Raw genomic sequence first — 16,826 nt, forward strand, 5'->3', positions numbered from 1 at the left:
TCGTATGTTGGACGACCAGCAAGCCCTGATCACATGACCTCAGGGATCTGCTGGGGATGTACTAGGGTTGCACGATTTTGCATAAAATGAGAATCACGATTTTTTGGCTTAGAATTGAGATCACGATTCTCTCACGATTTTCTTTTCCAGTATAAATATTTATTGCACTTATTAACTGCACATCAACTTCGTAACAGTTGAGACTGAACATAAAAACAATAAATGTCTCACATTTTGTTGTTGCCGCAAAATGTTGTACTGCTTGTAATTCCGTCTCCACCGTTGCTCGACACTGCGTGTATAGAGCAGGTAGTGCAACAATAGAAAAATAGTTGCAGGACGGCACTGTGTAGCATATGTCTAGGGTGTTGATCATTTTCCTAAATCCCTCTTTTTTCACAGTGTTGATGGGAGCCATATCTTTGGTCAGGTGATAAGTGATAGCCTCCGTAATTTCTTTGTGCCTGCGGAGGTTCGATGTGAAGCGTTGTATAAGGTTCCTGTTATTGATGTTTGGGTGGTTGACCGGGACGGATTTTCTCCCGTCACTTTCTCCTCATCCCTGACGTGCTCTCCGTTGTTTTTTCCCTGCTAATTTTAGCATCACACGGCACAGCTTCTGTATCACGTGGTATAAGGCTCCGCCCTTGCCATTTGTTGAGCAGGAAGAGTGAGCGCTTGTTTCCATGCAGATTACGTCCCGGATCAAAATGCGGTACAATCGTCGTCATCTTTTTTTTTTTTTTTTTTTTAAATCGTTGTCATTTGGAAATGAGATCGCACATAAGTATGAATGGAGATCGCGATTTTCTAACGATTAATCGTGCAGCCCTAGGATGTACTGATGTAAAAGATCTCTGATATAGGTTGGTGCTTGACCAGGCAGAGCCCTGAATGTCAAAGTCAAAATCTTGAAGTGGGTTCTGAATTTTGTGGGGAGCCAGTGCAACTGAGAATTTAGAAGATTTGGTCAGAAGCTTTGCGGCAGTGTTCTGAACAGCTTGCAAATGATCCACAGAAGCTTTACAAGTGAACAAAGAATTGCAATAATCCAAATGAAATGAGACCAAAGTCAGAGCTGAGTCAAAATTTACACCAAAGTTCCTGATAGAAGGTTTGGCAAAGGTAGCGAGAGGGCCTAAGTTTTCCATAACCAAAGGTACCAATTTTTTGGGAGCACAAACAAGGACTTCAGTTAACAATTTAACGGGATAAATTGGATCACATTAAAAAAAAAAACACCATTTGTGCTTCCTGTTTTCACCTTCGCAAACTATTACTATAAATATGATTACATATATATCTAATATAGCACCAAAAAATATTTATTATTAGTCCAGGGAGGAATTTTTTCAAACCATTCCTTTGGGAAAGAAAGCAACAAAAACTATGAAAAGAATAATAATACATGACAGTAATTTAAAAGATTAATTAATGCAAACAGGCAAAAAGCTTTATGACTATAATGGAAGAAATTCCTTTAGTTAGTTTTTTAAAAAAATGTATGTCTGTTTTTAGATTTGACAACCACTGCTTACTTTGCTTGCATTATACAGGCATTATAAATGCTTCCCTTAGGCAGTATTATTAGAAGGCTTGCATTTTCATTTCTATGCAGATGATACTGAGCTTTATCCATGAAGCCAGATGACACACACCAATTAGGTAACCTGCAGGTTTTCCCACAGGGCTGAATAACCTCTAATTCCCTGCTTCTAAGTTCAGATAAAACTGAGGCTTTATACTCAGCTATTAAATCTTAGAAACAGGGTGTCTAACCAGATTACTTACTCTGGATGGAATTACTTTGGCCTCCAGTAACACTGTAATGAACTTGGACTCAGTTTTAATTGGTATTATGACTTCAGTGTGCACATTAAAGAAATACACAGGACTGTTCTCTCGCATTTGCAGAATCTCTAAAATGAAAAAAAAAAATTCTCAGAAAAATTAGCTCATGTATTTATTATTCCTAAGCAGAACTAAACTTAAAAATTCCCTGAAAAGGTTTCAGTTGATCCAGAATGGTGAAGCAAGACTACAGACAGGGACTAGAAAGAGAGAGCACATTTCTCCCATATTGGCTTCACTTCACTGGCTCCCTGTTAATTCCAGAATTTAATTTAAAATCCCTATCTTGACATACAAGGTCTTGAATAATCAGGCTCCATCTTATCTTAACAAACCACCCTAACTGAGCATTTCACTTTCTGCAGTGTTACGACCCGTCTAGGGCCAGGCCATAACATGAGCGAGGCACTCGCTTCCCTCCCCAAGACCCAAGCAGTCACACGCAACACGCAACAAATCCGTTAGATGTGAAGTGATTTATTTACAAGGTGAATAAAGAGAACCAAAACGGGAGTGTCAACACTTCAGGGTGAGCCAAGGCCAAAACAATAAACAAAACAAACCTACACAAATCCCGCACCCCTGACCTCACCAAAATAAAGTCAAAATAAAAACAGAGTCTGACCTCCTTAACCAACTCAAAAACAGGAGAAAACAGGTGATCAAAATAAACGGCAGCTCACCCCTACCCACTCCACTTCCACAATTTTCGCACGTATACTGCAGCCAGCGGCTACCACAGGACTACTGCTGGGTGATGAAGAGAAATGCGAGGACCTCTCCCGCTGTAGCACTCCAGCCTCCTTTTATTGGGCGGGTCCTCCAGCTGGATCCAATCACGCCGGGGCAGTAAGTCCACGCACCAATCGGAACAGGGCCCTGGCACAGCTAAATTAACATAGACAAAAACACAGCACCTGCACAAACAAACACACGGACATACAAGTTCGTAACACCCCCTTCCATAAGAATTAAACAATCCTTCTAGTGTTTAATCCTAGACTACAAAATTGCTCTCGACAGGGCGTCCGCGATGACATTTTCCGTCCCTTTCTTATGCCTAATCTGCAGGTTGAAGTCTTGCAAGAGAAGGGACCAACGCATAAGCCAGTGAACCCAGGAAAAGGGCGATAATGCAGAAGGAAGTTGACTATCTCTTAGAACACGGTTTAGCCTTTCCGAACGCCAGCGCATGGAGTTCGCCGTGTGTGCTAGTACCAAAATCCGACAACACTCCTCGGTTTTGTAATGATTACAGGAAAGTTAACGCTGTTACCAAACCTGATTCATTTCCTCTTCCTAGAATGGAGGATTGTATTGATAGAGTGGGATCGGCATCGTTTGTAACCAAACTTGATTTGTTAAAAGGTTACTGGCAAGTACCTTTAACTCCCCGAGCCTCTGAAATATCTGCTTTTGTTACACCGGACCATTTTCTCCAGTATACGGTTATGCCGTTTGGGTTGCGTAATGCACCCGCTACTTTCCAGCGCCTTATGGCCAAAGTACTGGCGGGCGTGAATAACTGCGATGCATACCTGGATGATGTTGTCATTTACTCATCCACCTGGTCTGACCACTTACAAACACTCTCTCTCGTTTTCAGCCGTTTTCAGGAGGCCTCGCTTACGTTGAACCTAGCCAAATTCACATTTGGCTAGGTTCATCTGATGTTTGTTGAATTTTTTTGAGAAGTAACAAATTGGGCGATCCACGCCGCAATGGTCTTCCTGCATAAGGACAGCTCCTGCACCAACCGCACTAGCGTCAACCTCGAGCTTGAAAGGGGACATGAAATTCGGGGCCGTAAGAACAGGGGAACTGCACAGTAATGCTTTCGCAGACTCGAAAGCAGTCTGACAAACAGGCGTCCACACAAAAGGCTTCATCGGACTGATCAAATCGGTGAGAGGAACGACGACAGTGGCAAAGTTCTTACAAAACCCTCTATAATAACCACACATTCCCAGAAATCGGCGCAGCGCCCTTCTCGTTTGTGGGACTGGAAACTCAACGATCGCCTGTATTTTCGCGGTCACCGGCAGTATCTGTCCCGGAGGCGGAGGGGACCGCGGACCACGTGTCCAAACACCAGATCCATCGGACTGAATCCCAAGGATTCCTGAGTGGTTTCTCTGACTGCAAACAACAATAACGGCAGACCCTCATCCCATTCTCTATCCGACCCCGCGCAGAACTTGCGCAGCATAGCTTTGAGGGTTTGATGGAATCTTTCCAGAGCACCTTGACTTTCCGGGTGGTATGGACTGGATTTTACATGTTTTATGTGCAACTCCTCCACGACCTGTGCAAACATTTTTGAGGTGAAATTCGTTCCTTGGTCTGTTTGAACAACCTTTGGAAGCCCGAAAGTAGAGAAAAATTTAAGTAGTGCTTTTAGCACCGGTTTTGCTTTCAGCGTGCGTAGTGGAATTGCCTCTGGGTACCTTGTTGCTGAACACATTATTGTAAGTATGTATTGGTGTCCGGATTTGGTTTTTGGCAGGGGACCCACACAATCCAATATTACTTTTTCAAACGGCTCACCTATTACTGGAATAGGATGTAACGGAGCAGGTGGAATGGGTCTGTTAGGTTTCCCCGCTATCTGACATGTGGTACAGGTACGGCAATATGCCACCACATCAGCTTTCAACCCTGGCCAAAAGAAGTTGCGCAACACCCGATGATATGTTTTGTTCACCCCAAGATGTCCAGCCATGCTGGCATCATGCGCTAAGCTAAGCACCTGCCCTCGATGTGGCTTCGGCACCACCACCTGCGTAGCACCAGGCAAACCACACCGGTCAGAGGACCACCTCCTCATAAGAACTCCATCTTGCAAAAAATAAGAAGTGGGTGATTCACTTCCTGCACTCTTAGCTGCAGATAGAAAACAGGGAGCCAGTGATGAGTCATTCTGCTGAGCGGTTATCAATGCATCCCTATTCAATTTCTCATCCAGCTCTGGCATCAGTTTCATCACATCGCTTTTTGTTCTGTCACTCTCACGGCTGGGAGATATTCTCTCGTCTGGCGTCGCCATAAACGTGTCAGCAACATCCATAACGTCATCAAATTTGCGTGACTGCGCACGAGTGATTGCACAAACAGGAAACACATTTAACAAAGGGGCGGCAACCTCAGTGACAGAAGAAATAGGCGTTTCCACCACTTCAGGCGGTGGGAAAACTGTCCCACCAGCCAAGTCATTTCCTAAAATAAACGAAACCCCTTTAATCGGCAACTGGGAACTCACCGCAACTTTGACATGCCCCGTTTTCACGGGCGAATGTAAATGGACTTTGTGTAACGGCGCCCGAAGAACGCTCATCTTAATTCCCCAAACCAACACATCCGAATCACAAGCAGTTTTATCTGACAATGGTAGTACACTATCCAACATAAACGACTGATGCGCACCTGTGTCCCGAAGAATAGTAACAGGCACTTTGTCCCCCTCTTCTCCCGTTACAGAAACAAAGCCTTTCGTGATGAACGGTTTAAAACGTGGCTCTATTTCTGCATCCACATGGTGCAAATCACGGGTGAGAGTGGAATGCGATTTAGGCAAAGGGACAACTTTGATGAGACCTACGCCCGCTGGATTTCTAGAGCCTTTGCGCTGCTCTTTCCTCCGGAGCGCAGGACAGACAGCGATTAGATGTCCGGGTTCGCGACAATAAAAACAGTCGCGATTAACACCATCCTCCTGTCTATCTTTCAGTCCTATCTTTGGTGACTTTATCTTCCTTTCCTGTCCCACCCTAATATTCTGTGAGACAGCGGCTGAAAATATAGTTTTGTGGGTGAGAGTAAACTCATCAGCCATCACTGCCGCTTTAGCAAGTGAGGTCACCTTTTGCTCATTCAGATAAATAACTACTTGGTCCGGCAAACATTTTTTGAATTCCTCTAACAAAAGAAGCTCTTTCAGCCCCTCGAAATCCTGTGCTTTACTGGCCTGCAACCATCGTTCAAACAGGCGACTTTTTTCACGGGCAAACTCCACAAATGTCTGATTGGCGGTTTTTTCACACTTCCTAAATTTAGGTAGGCTTCTGGGACGAGCTCATATGCCTGCAACACAGTCTTCTTCATGACGTCATAATCCAGGCTATCTTCAATTGATAAACTGGTACACACCTCCTGGGCTTTGCCAACCAATTTGCATTGTAACAGCAGCGGCCAAAATTCCTTCGGCCAACTTAACGCGGCCGCTATACGCTCAAAAGCGTTAAAATAGGAATCTACTTCGGCCTCACGAAATGGGGGAACCAGTTTAACGTGTTTGGTGATGTCAAAACCTGTCGGGACCGCGGTGGACGTACTAGGATGACTAGAGGCAGATGTGGAGGGCTTTCGCTCCAGCTCCAAAGCTCTGACACGGAGGTGCATTGCTTGTACCTCAAGCTCTTTAGCACGGGCTTCCACCTCCCTAATACGGAGGGTCAAACGGAGATCTTCCGTAGACCGCCCCGCCAGGGGTTCCCCGGCCGTACCAGACTCAGCTGCTTCAGGCTTCGCCCCAGCAGCATCAGGGTCCGCCTCGGCTGTGTCAGAGCCCGCCTCAGCCGCATCAGAGTCCGCCTCGGCTGGTAGCACGTTAACAGGCCCTTTGGCATCCGACCCCGGCTCAGCCTCCGGAGCCACCTTCACACCCCCGCCATCAGGCTGCTCTACAGCTGCCTGCGGGGCAGGAAGAACGCCTCGCTCCACCAACTCTGCACACAAAGCGTCCCTAACCACCGCTTTGCGGGCACCATAGGACACTTGAACATCATAACAACTAGCAATGATAAGCAAATCCGCTTTCCTGCACTTCACAATTCTATCCCACGAAGGCGAAGTAACAAAATCATCCAAAGAAAACTCCATAACTCCACACACCTACCACCCCCACACCCAAGAAAACCGCCAACAGACCAAACACACGCAAAAACCCACAGAAAAAGGCAGAGGACGAGCCCCCAATTCATGTTACGACCCGTCTAGGGCCAGGCCATAACATGAGCGAGGCACTCGCTTCCCTCCCCAAGACCCAAGCAGTCACACGCAACACGCAACAAATCCGTTAGATGTGAAGTGATTTATTTACAAGGTGAATAAAGAGAACCAAAACGGGAGTGTCAACACTTCAGGGTGAGCCAAGGCCAAAACAATAAACAAAACAAACCTACACAAATCCCGCACCCCTGACCTCACCAAAATAAAGTCAAAATAAAAACAGAGTCTGACCTCCTTAACCAACTCAAAAACAGGAGAAAACGGGTGATCAAAATAAACGGCAGCTCACCCCTACCCACTCCACTTCCACAATTTTCGCACGTATACTGCAGCCAGCGGCTACCACAGGACTACTGCTGGGTGATGAAGAGAAATGCGAGGACCTCTCCCGCTGTAGCACTCCAGCCTCCTTTTATTGGGCGGGTCCTCCAGCTGGATCCAATCACGCCGGGGCAGTAAGTCCACGCACCAATCGGAACAGGGCCCTGGCACAGCTAAATTAACATAGACAAAAACACAGCACCTGCACAAACAAACACACGGACATACAAGTTCGTAACAGCAGGCTTACTTGTGGCTCCTAGGAAATTTAAAAGTAGAATGGGAGGCAGAGCCTTTAGCTTTCAGGCCCATCCAAAGTGGGAACCAGCTCCCACTTTGGATTTAAAACTTTTTTGATAAATCTTACCGTTATGGCTACAACAGGTGACTCCGAATCCTTTCTGAGTTCTGCTGCAATAACCCTAAGCTGCTGGGGACTTCCCATGATGCACCGAGCATCTCTTCTTCACACACCTCTTATCATATCGTCTCTTCCATCTTTTGTTCTGCTCCCTCCCCTCACCCTGAGCTGGTTATAGCAGATGGCCGCCCCTCCCTGAGCCTGGTTTTGCCAGAGGTTTCTTCCTATTAAAAGGGAGTTTTTCCTTGCCACTGTTGCCAAATGAGGTCTTCAGATTGTTGTGGTTTTTACTCTATTATTTTAAGGTCTTTTCTTTTCTCTACCTTACAGTATAAAGCACCTTGAAGTGACTGTTGTGATTTGGTGGGATTCAATGTAATTCAATTGAAAAATGTTCTGTGAAACTTTAAACAGCACCCGTGGTCAACAAACACAAAATTATAGTTGGTGCTTTAGGCCATAGAAGGCTGCCTGGGTTGTAATACACTGGCAAAAACCTTGGTTAAAACAAGCCTTCCTCAGGAAGTACATTTATCTTTTTATATTAATGTATGCTAGATGGCAGCACGGCTACTAGATGCCAATGAATATGTAGATTTATCACAGGTTAATTCACCATTTAGTACTGAAGTGGAATACAGGTAAATACTTCCTGCAGAAGCAGGAGTTGATTTCATAGGTCTCATGCAGGGGTAAGCATGAAATAAAGAGCTGTGGTATGGATGCAGGGCAGTCTGTTAACTATTTTACTCTCCGACTGAAATTTAAACCTTTCCCAGAGAAGGACAGAGCTTCAAACAGAATTCCTTACATCCCCCACCCATGTACACCCTTGCTACGTACACACACATTTAAAGTGTTGGAGAGGTAGTGAGGTGGAAGACCACCCTCTGGCATCCCAGTCATGCAAATGAAGGTGTGTTTTTATCTCTGGGGGCTGGAAGAAAGGAGAAGGAAAGAGCTGTGTAAAAATGTGTTAATGAATAACTCCTGAACTCAGCACTCTTTCTGCACAGGCTCTGAACAAGTCTTCCTCACTCACTCACTCACTCACTCACTCACTCACTCACTCACTCACTCACTCACTCACTCACTCACAGTGAAACTTTCTACACTTGTCTCCAGATTTCCCCTTACTTACGTTTTGCTTTTTCTAGTGAGCCAAAGGCCATGTCCACACTAATACATTTTCGTTTTGAAAACGCATCTTTTTCTCTCCGCTTTGGCCTTCCGTCCACACTGAGATGGTGTTTTTGGTCAAGGAAAATGGAGCTTTTTGAAAACGCTCTGCAAAGCGGATACATTTGAAAACGCTGTTTTTGTGGTGCAGTGTAGACTGCATAAACGGAGACTTTTAAAAACGATGATGCATTTTAGTCATATGTCATTATACAGCAGTTGTTTTGTTTGCTCTCAGTTTTGACAGCCCTATTAAAGATTAATATAATTTGGTACATGCTCCAGATAGCTTTCTCACTCGCTTTTGCAACTTTGTACTTTTGTGTTACTCGCAGCAACAACCCCACCTCATTGTTAGTCCATTTAAAAACATGGTGCTTTTCCTTTACATTTGGCTGTGACGTTTCAAAGAGCTGGAAAGTAAATAAACGGCAGACAGAAATAGCGCCGGTCGAATCATCTTATGTTTCACCCATGCGCAACACAGGAACATAGCGTTTTCAATCATTTCGGTGTCGATGAACAACTGTTCGGAAACACTTGAAAACGATAGTGTGGACACGGAGCATTTTTAGACGAAAACGCCATTTTCAAATTCATCCGGATTAGTGTAGACATAGCCAAAGACTTGTAGGTCTGAAGTGTTTTAAAAAAGTATGATTGTAGTGTTCACTTTCAAAGAGATATTTGAAGTTCTTATAATTTTGTGGAAATATCTCATATATAAGCATAACGGCTCAGCAAAATGATAAGTTTGGTAAGTATGGTAAGTTTTCTACAATGCTAACTTTGTAGAACAAATGGTTGTAATTTCCAATTAAAGCTTTACACTGTAGCTAATGGTACTTAGTGCAATGCTAAAACCACTACTATTTCAAAACCTCAGTGTTACTTTTAAATATGCAATACTGGGTTTATTTTCCAGTTAATTACTTTTCTTCTTAGACTCTAGAGCAGGGGTAGGCAACTCCAGGCCCCGAGTGCCGGTGTCCTGCAGGTTTTAGATCGCACCCTGAATCAAATGATTAGTTCATTACCAGGCCTCTGGAGAACTTCAAGAAATGCTGAGGAGTCATTTAGCCCTTTAAATCAGCTGTGATGGATCATGGGCACATCTAAAACCTCCAGGACACCGGCACTCGAGGTCTGGAGTTGCCTACCCCTGCTCTAGAGTATCGTTGCATGATGAACAGTTAAAAATCTTCCTTTTTTATCTTAAACGGTGTCTTGTTGCAGCCTCTCACTTAATCACTACTGTCTGAAACCGTAACTAGATTACATTATAGAAGATGGATGTAGCCACCATGACCACCTGTTGGTTTTGGTTCACATTTGGACAGGAGGGTGGAGTTCTGGGCCAATTTCCAGACTATTTTGATTAAGAAGATGTATCCATAATCTTTAGAGATTGATATTCACTAATCAGAGGTAAGAAACAGACTAAAAAAGTGCTGGGATTTCACTTGCCCAAACTGCAGCACAAACATCTTGGTCTATACCACACATCAAGTGATTAAAATGGCCAAAAGGCCATAGTTTTTGCGGCAATATTTGGATAATAGCACACAATTTGTTTTTAGCAAAAATATTATGAAATTGGTCTGATAAGGAGACTAGAATAACGGGGCTTTCTCTTTAGCTGTGTGTAACTTCCTGTACTGCATAATCTCTATAGAGTCCACAGCTGTTGTCATTTCTCAGCTTAGACCAAAGTGGTCGCAATGCAGAGCAGTGTATGTACGTTAACACTGGGCATGTTTTTGCTATCTGCAGTGTCATAATCAAATACAAAAGCTAAAATTCCCCATGTTTGACAGATGGTATGCTGACATTTTCCTCTGCACTTTCATCTCCCCATCACCTACTGGCTGATCTGATCTTATCGTCTGATGCTATGTCCATAATCATAGAGGTTACGACAAGTACTGATTTGCACTCTAGGCCTTTCTGTTTTTGAGGCCTGTCGTAGTGTTGAATTGCTTTTTGTTGTGGAAAATCTCAGGTTTGGAGCTCATTCATGGCCAGGTTTCACAATAGTCTGCCAGTTGTTTGTTAACACTACCCATTTCTATCTGCCCATCGTGCAATAACAACAACAGGACAGTTTGTGGCTGGCTATATGAAGCCACTGTACTTTGGTGCTTTCAACTGTATGTAAAAACAGAGTTGTTTTTTCTCACCATAACCTCAATTAGTTTTAAGTATTATTATTGTATCCCAATTTATATTGCATCTTTGTGTCACATATAAGAAGTGAGCTGGATGAAGGATTCTAACATATAACTGAATGATTACAGTACTGTCACGCTGCTGGTTTGAACTGAAATACCCCCGCATTGAACATCTGTGTTATCTGCCCTTTTTTTTTCTGTTTTGCCGTGTGCTCTGCTCCTGTCAGATGGCTGCTTACTCTTTTCATCTCATTCTTTTTGTGTTATGTTCTCTCTCTCCTTCTCTTCTGCCTGTTGCTGTCATCCGCCCGAAGGTGCCTACAGCCAACACTTCCACTAAACGTGATCGAGTTTCAAAAAAAATTCAAAGAATGCAATCTGCCCACTGCCCAATTCTTCAAGGTCCTGTTTATGCAAGAATGTTATTTTTTACAAGTCTCTACCTTTAACCCCCTCCCCCTTCTACACACCACTTTCCTCTTTCCATGGTTCCATTACCGTGAACATCCTTTAAAGACCAAGTGTGTGTGCATTCAGTAAACTAGTGACAAAACAGAAGAAAATTAGCTGTAGGACAAGAGTGGCAAGGAAAGATTAAAAAAAAAGGCTATGAGTTCATTGAAACCTGTAGATTTCTGTAAACAAAAGGCTGTTGAACAATGCCTGTTGTTTTAAGCTGAGCTGACGTTGCCAAACTTAGAGATTGTTTGTTGCTGACCCCATCTGAATCAGAGAGAGCCAGCAGCAGCACGGAAAACAAAAGTGACCGAGTCCCAGCGGCTGGACGGACTGGCTCAGACGGACAAGCTATATGTGTCAGAGCAGCTACATAATGACTCCGTGTGTGGGTTTGACATTAGTGTTCTCATGTTTGCATTGTTTAAAGTTCAGTATTTTATCTGACTGTACAATGTCTTTTTCAGTATTTCTGACCAAGGATGTTATTATAAGATTTGTCAGAAAAGATCATCTCATTTCTGGGGCTGGAAAATAGAGCTGACACAGAAAAGCTAAAAGCTGCAGTTCCTCCAACGGCCACTTGAGGCTGACCCCCATGTTAAAATGCCCACATTAGAATGAATTAGAAAGCAGCCTGGTGTCTCATTCACAACCACAAGTGTTTGGTCGGTGAATCTTTTATCCATATGGAGCAGTGGCTAAAACACAAATTTTGAGGTTGGTGGTATTATGTTGGCTATATAACAGCCAACATAATAGATAATATCAGATCTTTTTTATCAATATTACTAAATTCTACAAATTATGATATATTATCATTTGTTGTCCATTTTTGTGTTAAAATTTGTTGCTAAAAAGATATTTTTATTTGGGCTCAAAAGTGCATATTTAATATAGTAAAAATACATGTGAGGTGTGCAGTTGAGGAGGTATAAGTGTGACAGTTTGCAGTACGTAGATGTTCTGCTCTTTAAACATGAGAGAGGGTGAGGGCATTTGGCGTGACGCCCACTGGAACTGTGCCCACTTCTCTGGCTGCTGTGGAGCTTCATGTCATGGCCAGGACTCCCTGCCAGAAGGGCTTTCCCCAGAATCACCTCTGCACACACACACACACACCCACACACACAGACTCCTTTACACGCTGAAAACACAGACACACATGCCTTACATTTAGTCATGCTGCCCGTGTCTTTAATGTCAACATTTTGATAAAGCTCTGCAACGGAAACACTGTATCCTGAATACTAATACGCTGACTCTGCAGTTTTTTTTTGTTTGTTTGCTTGTTTCTTCTTTGTGGTTCATCTGGTATAAATAATCATAATATAGATGTTCATGATGTTCAACTTTATCTTTTGGCTTAGCTAAGGGTCAGAGATTTTACTATTCTACTTGATCTTAACTTGCATTTGAAATATTAATATAATACACTGTTAAATATCCAGTACATAGTCAGTATAATGCATATGTTTCCAAATGACTATGCAGTCATGTGAATAACTAATTACACCCTGTGATTTATTTTCCCAGTCTTCTTTACAATGTTGTTGCAGCTCATTGAGGTTCACCTGCAAACTTCAATGCACTGTTAAACTGCGGCGTTATGACCACAGGATTTCACTCAGGTGGAGGTCTGCACTTTGTTCCATTTAATTCCTTCACTTGACAGCCATTCTGTGGTAGATTTACTGCTGTACTTTGTATCATTGTCATGTTGCATGACCCAATTTCAGTGACTGATGCTCAGATCCTTTCGCTGTAAAATGAGCCCAAACAATTGGTGAGGCATTTGTACTGAGGTTCTCACCAAACATGGTGCTGTGCGTTATGGCCAGACAGCTCCACTTTGCTCTTGTCTATCCAAGGAACTTGGGCCATCACTTACTAACAGCTTTCAGACCGCTCCTCTGTGGACAGCTTCCAGTTTAGATTTGGGAGACAGGTGCCTGTTCCACTTTTAGGATTAGACTTAAAACTTTTCTTTTTGATAAAGCATGTAGTTAGGACTGGATCAGATGACCCTGAATCCTCCCTTAGGCTACGTTCACACTGCAGGTCTTAATGCGCAATTCCAATTTTTTGATCAAATCCATTTTTTTTGTCTGCTTGTTCACACTACAAATAAAATGTGACAGCAAACGCGCTCTAGTGTGAACGCTCAAAGCGGCCCGCATGCACAAAAGAAGACGTCACACACAACGCGCTCTGTTTAGACCCAGAGCAAACAATATTGTTTGACTAATGGCTCTTAATATAAAGACTTCGGACTTTACGTTTCCCAATTTTTGCTTTAATTTATTTTGTTATTTACATAACAATGTAAATAATCTAATAATTATCCTTATTGCTGTTTTAGAGAGGAGCAGTGCTTCAAAGGATAGTTGCAGATTTCTGTCAGAATCTGCAGATTATACAGTACAAATAAAATGTACACGTTGTCTTCCCAACAGTTTCACTGACATCTACACTGGATGGCCAGGAAGCCTTCGTGATGTCTTCTCGGGCTCTTCTCCGGTGCTGATAATTGGCGTCTGTCTTGTATCAGTGACGTAAAAGACGGATTTAATGCGACATGACCATTCAAACAGCAGTCGCTTTCTAAAACATCGGATATGTATCGGATTCAGTACCACATACGTAAGTGACCCAGATCGGATTTGAAAATATCGGATTTGTACCGTTCACACTGTCATACCATGATCGGATATGGGTCGCATAGGGTCAAAAAAATCGGATTTGTGCTCAGAGTTATGCTCCAATAGGGCTAGGCTGCTGTGGGCTTCGCATAATGCATCGAGTGTTTCTTCTTCACTCGCATTTTTATACTCACTATGTTTTTATACAGCCCTCTGCATTTAATCATTAGTTGTTATTATCCATCTCTGGCTCTTTTCCACAGCATGTCATTGTTCTGTCTCTCTCCCTTTACACAAAGTTTTGGCAGATGGCCGCCCCTCATTGAGCCTGGTTTTACTGGAGGTTTCTTCCTGTTAAAAGGGAGTTTTTCCTTCTATCACCAAGTGAATCATAGGCGGTCATCTTATTGTTGTAGAGTAACCTTGAGAACCTTTAGCCTGCTGTTGTGTTAGCCAGTGAAGCTCAAACATCAACAGGAGTGGAATTAGTTTGATTTCAGCTGTTTGTAGTTGTACTTGAGAAGTAAATGATTTTATTACATATCTGTAATTTGTGTACTTAAATAATTACTTAGAAGACGTTAAGCCCATTGTGGGGACAGGAATAAGTAGTATCTAATACCAGACAACATAGTTGAAAATCATTCATGCTAACCCTACCCCTAACCATATGCTATCACAATATCTATTTTTATTTTTTTTAATTGTTCTTCTATGTCTTGGCAGTTTTTTTTTTTATTCCCTTTAGCTTTTTCTCCAAAACATAAGGTTAGCATTAGATTCCAAACCAGGGTAGGGGTTGTCACTGACCGAGACCTCAGAGGGCTAATAACTGTCACACTGATTTACTGATTCTAACTGGTGAGTTTATAAATGCTCTCCATAACAACATATAGGGGGAGGCCTCTCTAATTCTCAAAGTATTAATATGTAGCTTAGTTGGCTAGAAAACAATGACCTCATGCGTTGGAAGTTGTCCACTGTGTGCTTGTATGGTTAAATTGGAAGTGTTGGAAAAGATTTATGTATGTGTATTTATACATGTGTTTGTGTGTCTGAGAGTGTGTGACCTGCAGTATCACTAACTGACACATTCCCAGTGTCAAATAGTCAGTGTGGACTCAGTGTCACCCCCAGCAACCTGGCTGACCCCCGCATCCCCCTCAGTGGCTCAACAGAAAACACACATAACATGTGTACACACAGAGATGCACATTGTATATTTTAGCCAAAGTTTAATAAGAAATTGCAGCTAATATGTCAAATAGTTTTCTCAGACAAAGGTTCAAACACTGCATAAATCAAACAAACACAAACTCTGTGTTTAAGTGAAAATGGTTTTAAAATAATATGAAAAGGCTGACATGTTGGGAAATATCACAACTAAAATGATTACTAAGTAATATGACTAGATATAAAAATGACTCAGTGTCCAAAGAAGATGAGTCATCAAAAAGCCTGGATAAGGTCCACTCAGTGAAGGATTGAGTGGGTAGATGGTTGAGCAACCCTGTGTCAAAGTAGAATTGCAGAGAATTTGGCAATTATTATTATTATTATTATTATTAATAATAATAATAATAATAATAATAATAATAATAATAATAATAATACAGCCACAGAATCAGGCTAAATCTGTGGTAAGGCTGACAACCAATATTGAATCTGTATGTTATCAGTATACGGTTAATAACCAGGAGCAAATTGTAAGCATAACTTGTGCATCTGTAAAGCTGCAAAGTTAAAAGTTCTGCTCCAGTCACACTGTGGTTTGGTGTCTAACACTACAAACGTTTGGGTGTCGGGCTAAATTTAACTAGTAATGTCATGGCCAATACTTTGGTCATATCTGCATCATTTTTGTGTTTCTCAGTTGTGCTGCAAACACATTTATAGCTTCATGTTGATTAAAAAAACTATGAGGCATCATTTCAAATGTAGCATCTTTTAGTTTCTGAAATTCTGACTTTTTGGCTGAAATAAACCAAAACCCTTAACACTGCAACTGGTGTTAGGGGCAATGGCGTTTGTTATATTTTTTTGTTGTTCAGCTGCTTTTTCTCGTCAACTACCCAAACTGTCCTTATGTTCATATAGGCGTCTAGAAAACATGCACTTTAACCATTAAAAAATACCATCACAGTAGTCAAAGAGATAATTGTACACAGCTATAGAAATACAATTTACCACAAGAATATGGGGCTCTAATATGTGGTTCCTTGGGACGGTGATTTTTGTTAGTTGTTTCACTGATTTGATCAGGACTGCAGAATGCATCTAAGAAAATGCAAACCCTGTGTTTGTTTACCAAAAGAGAAACAGTCCAGATAATCTCCAGCATGCCTGGAGGTAAACTGTCCTTGAACAGTTAGAATGTGTATTTTTGTCCTCTGATAGCTTTGTCTAAAAAAGAAAACAAAAACTGACCTGACAGGGTAAAACAGTTTGTATCAGATTTCATGGGCGATTCTATACATGCACTTGTTGAATTTAGATAATGCTTAAAAATAACTGCCCAAATAAGTTAGTTGAGATATTTCAAGATGGCTGCAGACACTTTGCTTAGAATTCTGGATGCCAGTCTGCGAGTGTCCTTGGAGTAAACCCATGAAAGCCCATAATTTCAAAATTCAGCAAAAATTTCACCAAATTTAGTTCCCATCCAGGTCCAGTGGATGAAACCTTGTCATCCTGAAAGAGGATGTAAATGTTTCATTAAAGGCTTTGAATTGTTCCTCCCAAGTCTTGCATTTTTTTCAAATTCTCCTCGAACTTTTCAGGGTTAGGGTTACATTTGTTAATCAGGATTGGCCAAGATAGTTTATAATAGCGGTTCAG

The 16,826-nt window shown here is 42.2% G+C and overlaps 1 protein-coding gene across 4 annotated transcripts in view; it reads left to right on the forward strand.

The window, feature by feature from the left end:
* plagl2 (pleiomorphic adenoma gene-like 2) overlaps positions 1-16,826 on the forward strand; it is a 56,756-nt gene that overhangs the window by 19,092 nt on the left and 20,838 nt on the right. Inside the window, exon 2 of one of the 4 annotated variants that reach the window (XM_080294582.1) lies at positions 13,803-13,989. The exons of the other annotated variants lie outside the window; for them this stretch is intronic. The gene's annotated coding sequence lies outside the window, so the exon portion shown is untranslated. The remainder of the gene's footprint in view (positions 1-13,802; positions 13,990-16,826) is intronic. 4 annotated transcript variants of the gene reach the window in all.

Source organism: Astatotilapia calliptera, chromosome 20, assembly GCF_964374335.1.
Source record: "Astatotilapia calliptera chromosome 20, fAstCal68.1, whole genome shotgun sequence".
Classification (NCBI taxonomy): Eukaryota; Metazoa; Chordata; class Actinopteri; order Cichliformes; family Cichlidae; genus Astatotilapia; species Astatotilapia calliptera.